Source organism: Marmota marmota, unplaced genomic scaffold (assembly GCF_001458135.2).
Source record: "Marmota marmota marmota unplaced genomic scaffold, marMar, whole genome shotgun sequence".
Classification (NCBI taxonomy): Eukaryota; Metazoa; Chordata; class Mammalia; order Rodentia; family Sciuridae; genus Marmota; species Marmota marmota.
In genome coordinates, this window is record NW_026000082.1 from 5,859,730 (window position 1) to 5,865,053 (window position 5,324).

The 5,324-nt window shown below is 38.3% G+C and overlaps 1 pseudogene; it reads right to left on the reverse strand.

Moving 5' to 3' along the window:
- Positions 1 to 1,464: 1,464 nt before the first annotated feature.
- The window catches only part of LOC107141435, a 15,107-nt pseudogene continuing 11,247 nt past the window's right edge, over positions 1,465 to 5,324 (reverse strand).

Here is a 5,324-nt window from a genome sequence, read left to right on the forward strand (position 1 = left end):
GATAGGGAATGATGCTCCTATTTCTTTGAGCCTCTATTTATTTAACTGTGGAATGGGGTAAAATATATACCTTATGAGTTTGATATGAGGGTGGATAAAATAATTCGGATGACTGCCTCCAGTTTCATACATTTTAGTTAAATATCCTAATCTTCCGATTATAAAAGAAGAAAGCATCCTCTGACATTTACATTGTCAGGAAAAGATGCAGTGATTTCCCTAATCCTATCTACCAAGGACTGGATGAAATTCACCTGCATGGGAACTGTACCCCTTCCTGATTGCTATTAAAATGTATCCTTGGGCTGGGGTTGTGGCTCAGTGGTAGAGCGCTTGCCTAGCATGTGTGAGGCACTGGGTTCGATCCTCAGCACCATATAAAATTAAATAAACAAAATAAAGGTATTGTGTCTCCATCTACAACTAAAAAAATTAAAAGAAAATGTATCCTCACTTCCAAGGTCAAAACTTTGCACAATGGAGAGATTGTCCTTGTGGCAGATTTCTTTTTAGGGATGGCCAGGAGTTACACTGTGTACGTATTTGGGAGACCTATAAAAGGTGGGGCCGGTGGGGGAGGGGCAGGACTAGAAGGGGAGCCAGGACTTCCTTAGAAAACAGCCCATTTGCCTGTCAGAGCCATTTAACTCCCCTGTACTTCCTATCTCAACTCCAAATAGCAAAACTAGGGTTTACTTTCTTTCTTGTTTTGGCTTCCAGCTACTGGATTATCTTTGTACTATAAGCTTCCCATTTTATGAAACCACCAATCAGCGAGTCCTTCTGTGAGGCATAGGTCCAGCCTGGAAGGCAGGAAATTGATGCAGATATCCTTGCAGACACTGGCCCTGCATACTTGAGGTAGCTGGAGGTATACCACTTTTATACCTAGCATATGACTATTTCATAAATATCACTGAAGACCATGACATATCTTTGAAAGCATTTAAAATCTTTTCCAAATGAAATCCAAAGACTTTCCATTACAGTGGCATTACTGCTCTCTCTTCACATCAGTCTTCATTCCCACTGATCTCTGATCCCAGCAGCCTCTGCTTGCCTTTTGGAGCCTCAGTGGTTCCAGATCGCATATGGAACACATGAGTTGGTTACTTCAAGAAGTGTCTTCCATCCTGTGGTCACAGTTTTGGTTTAAGAATGCAACATAGGAACTACATGGACCCAAACTGAATGACTCTTAGGTTCTCTGCTGGGAATGCTAAAACTTTTTGCTGGAGATGAATAGGAAGTAATGCAGGAAGACTCTTGCTTTAAGATTCCAAGGAAGGCAGAATGTAGGAACTGGGTGAGTTGCTGGGTCAAACCACGACAATGCTATAGTTGAATTTTTAAATAAAAGTCAATATGGCCTCCTCTGCCTTTTTGACAGTTTCTATGGTTTTATTTAAACACAAATGAAATGTGAACATGAGCCTTCTACAGTGAGAATTTGTAGAATTTCTTCTACAAAGAAAATGATTCTTTGCTGAGCAGCCTGACATTGGGATTGGTGACTGAGGGGCCAGCTGAGCTGCTCTTTCAATGATGGCTTGGCAGTTATTGTAGGGAAGATCATAAGCAATCTGAGCACAGTAAGATTTGTTACACAACAACAGGAGTTCCAGCTCCTTGATGTTGTAGGCCAGAAACTTCCGGAAGCCACTGGACAGCATATGTTTCCTTTTCTTGTTGCTTCCGTAACCAACGCTGGGCATCAAGATCTGGCCCTGGACTCCTGTCTGCACCCTATTGCCAATAGCTCTGAGTTTCTGCTAGTTATGCTGAGATTTGACATATCAGACTGATGGGTGCTGGACAAACTTTTTGGTCCTCTTTTTGACAATCTTGGGCTTCACCACAAGAGGTCTGTGGGTGGCCTTAACACCGAGTAGGAGACAGCTGTCCTCTTTGTAGGGAGAGCTGAAGTAGGCTTTTATAGTACATGTTAAGCCTCTATATCATGTTTTCCATACTTAGCCATTAAAAGCATCCAGAGATGCTCCAGAAAGTCCTGAAAAGTTGTACTTACAGATATTTGGCCTTGACTTATCTCCGACTGTCAATAAAGACTCAGTCTTTTTTGGCTTGCCACAGGTGGTAGGTGACAAGGCCATTAGAGCTTGGAGCAGACAGGGTTGTCTTGCTTTTACAGCATGAGAAAAAGAGCATCCCTGGCCTGGGAATGAGGGTCTATGCAGACAAGACTTCACTCACCAACAAATAATACTTTTGGGCTATCCAGTTTCTCGCTGGGATTGACAAGTGCAATGTGTTAAACAAGTTTGCTGAACTTCTGTCTTGCATCTATTATCCCCATAGTTTTTTTTTTTTCAATATTCACCTGTGTTACTCAATATTTTACTTTAAGCCAATTCACTTTTTTTTTTTAAGTTTTAGAAACCATTTAGTAGTAAGATAAAATGTGGATCATGACAGCAAATGGGAAAACCAATATTTAACACACATTTAAAGAAATATTTCATTAATAAAAAGTGTTTGTGGACCACTTAAAAGAAGCTTAAACATGATCAATTTCAAAAGTCTAGGAGTAGAACAGTGCTTTTTGTTGTTGTTGTTGTTGTAGAAGATGTAGATGTGAATTTCACTTTATAACATATTTTAACTGTTTTGTAAATTGAAATAAAAATCCATATTTTAATGTTAGTGTAAGTTTTGCATTCCTTATGTCTGATTTTCACATTTCCCTTAAAGAATATTCTTAAGTTTATGTGTGTGTGTAGATATATGCGTATACATAACATATATATATATATATATATATATATATATATACATACATGTATATGTACAGTATACATATATAATATTTATATTAGAGACCATCAACATAATTAATTGTTCAAACTGTTAAGCTAATAAATTTTGTATGAGCTCAGAAAATAACTTCAACAATCTCTGTCAATATATTTAATTAAAAATAATTTTCATCATATTTTTAATAGAGAAAAGAAGAAAGGGCCAACAATCCTATGCCCCGTAAAATCCCTTTGATGTTAAAAAAAATAACAATATGTCTGCATATATCTTCTAAGTTCCTGCAATATGTCATTGATTAGGAAGATTGTAGTCCTGCAGTGTGGTCATTCTAGAATTCCAACATTTAACCTAAAATTTTATGAGTGAGTTACAGATATCCCAGTAAACATCAGGCAAATAGCCCATAGATTGCTTGACCAGTTCTTCTGTGACACTTTAATAATCAAATTCATTTTCCTGCGACTCATGAAGTCTGATCCCCACAAATTGTTCCTATAGACAAATTAGTGCAAATTTGGGGCTCCTAATGTCCGAGTGTAATATATAACAAGAAATAGAGCCATCATAAGTATCATTACAGGTTCAACTTTGAAAGGGAAATGTCTCATTCCCCTGCCTCTGAGCTTCTGGCCCCAATAAATGAAGAGTATCTTGAGATTATAAGTCAAGCTGTTAACAAAAAACAAACAAAAAGCCTACAGATGTTACCACTTTCACTACTTATCAGTGCAATCAATTTGCATGAGGCAGGGCATTCAAAACAAAGTGCTGAAATAAAGACAATACTGAGGCTGATCTGTTGGCGAATATGATCCACAATTCCAACACCCAATGTTGGAGTTAATCAGAATTAACTAATTTCTCTTTATGGTTGAACTTGAAAAAGTAAACATTATCAATTTAAAATTCTAAAAAAAAAAAAGCTCAGTGGTAAAGCGCTTGCCTTGCATATGTGAGGCCCTGGGTTCAATCCTCAGCACCACATAAAAATAAATAAAGATACTGTGTATCTTTACAACTAAACTATCTACAACTATCTACAACTAAATAAATATTAAAAAAATTTCTTTAAAAAATTATCAATAAATTAGGAGCACACATATTATTCCACAATATCTGAAAACAAGCGGATCAGATCATATTTAAAATGTTCATCCCACTCTAAAAAATAAAGCTCTTGTTTCCCCTTGGGTTGACAGCCTTGAAGTTGTGGCTGTGAAAAATAACAGGGAAGTGACAAGTAACATTTTCACAGAGCTTTGTAGATTCACGAAGTGCTTTGACATAAGGGAGGAGTATGAATTTCAGTCCTCAACTCTAACCTGGAGCTTACTGTGCTGTTTTCTCTCAGTGTTATGAACTTCACTGCCTAGGCTCGCGGGCCCTTTGAATCATAATTTTGAACTGTCCTGCTACTCTATTTTACAATTATTACTTCACATGATTGCCTCTGCCCCTGGATTGTGAACTTCTCAAAGGAACTGTGAAAGAAATGTGAAAGTAGACAGAATCAAAATGGAGTTGCTTATGTCAACCCTCACACACAAAAAAAGTAAATTAAGCCAGGAGGTTATGAAGGAAAGGTTCTCACACATGATTGCCTGATAGTAACTATCACAAAAGACTGCCAAACCACAAGCTTGCAGAGAGGCCACCGCAACCTTATATAAAAAGTACTTCTACAAGGACATCTGCCCAGCAACTGTCTGTTCAACCTCCATTGACGCCACTATTGTAATTAATCATTGTGGCTGAGGATTATTGTTTCAAAATAGCTGATGTAATCCTCCTCATTTTGGCCTTTAAAAACTTCCCCTGGCCCCAACCTCTTTGAATATACCCATAGTTTACTCTGATGTGTGTATTCCCGCTGTAATGCTCTGCTGATCCAAAATAAATATCGTTATTCTTTGGAGAATCTCTAATTGCTTGTTTTTTAGATTGACAGAACAGACTATGTCTTGCTCATTTTTGTATTTTCTGTGCCGAGTCTAGTGCAGAGGTGCAGGGTATTTGCTTAATAAGTGTTGGATTCCTTGGGAGCCCATAAAAAGACTGAGCATTGGGTAATTTTTTTTTCATCTGCTCAGCACATGCCTTCCTCATCAGTAATATTTATTAAGTAACAGCATATGTTGTCCTCATCAAGGAATATTTATTAAGCAACAAATTTGTGCATAAAATTTGGCAAGGTACCACTGCCTCTAACATCTTCTTTCAGTCCTTCCAATCTCCAAGTTTGTGTGCTCATTAGCTTTCTTTGGGTCTGTTGCAAGAACTTTGAACTCTGATCAGCACACACCTGACCCACTCCTACCTGTAAGCCTCTGCTCATATGTTTCTCTCCACCTCATCATTTCTGCACACTCATTATCATTTGCACTTCAAGCCCTTCCTTGATGGTCTCTTCTGGCACCGTTCTAGCGGGGCGGGGTTGGGGGGGAATGGAGGTCAGAAATACCATCTCCTGATATTCCCTAATGTGATATGTTACTCCCCCCCAACACCACCCCGCCCCGTCGCATCCTTATAAATCAGGCTTTCTT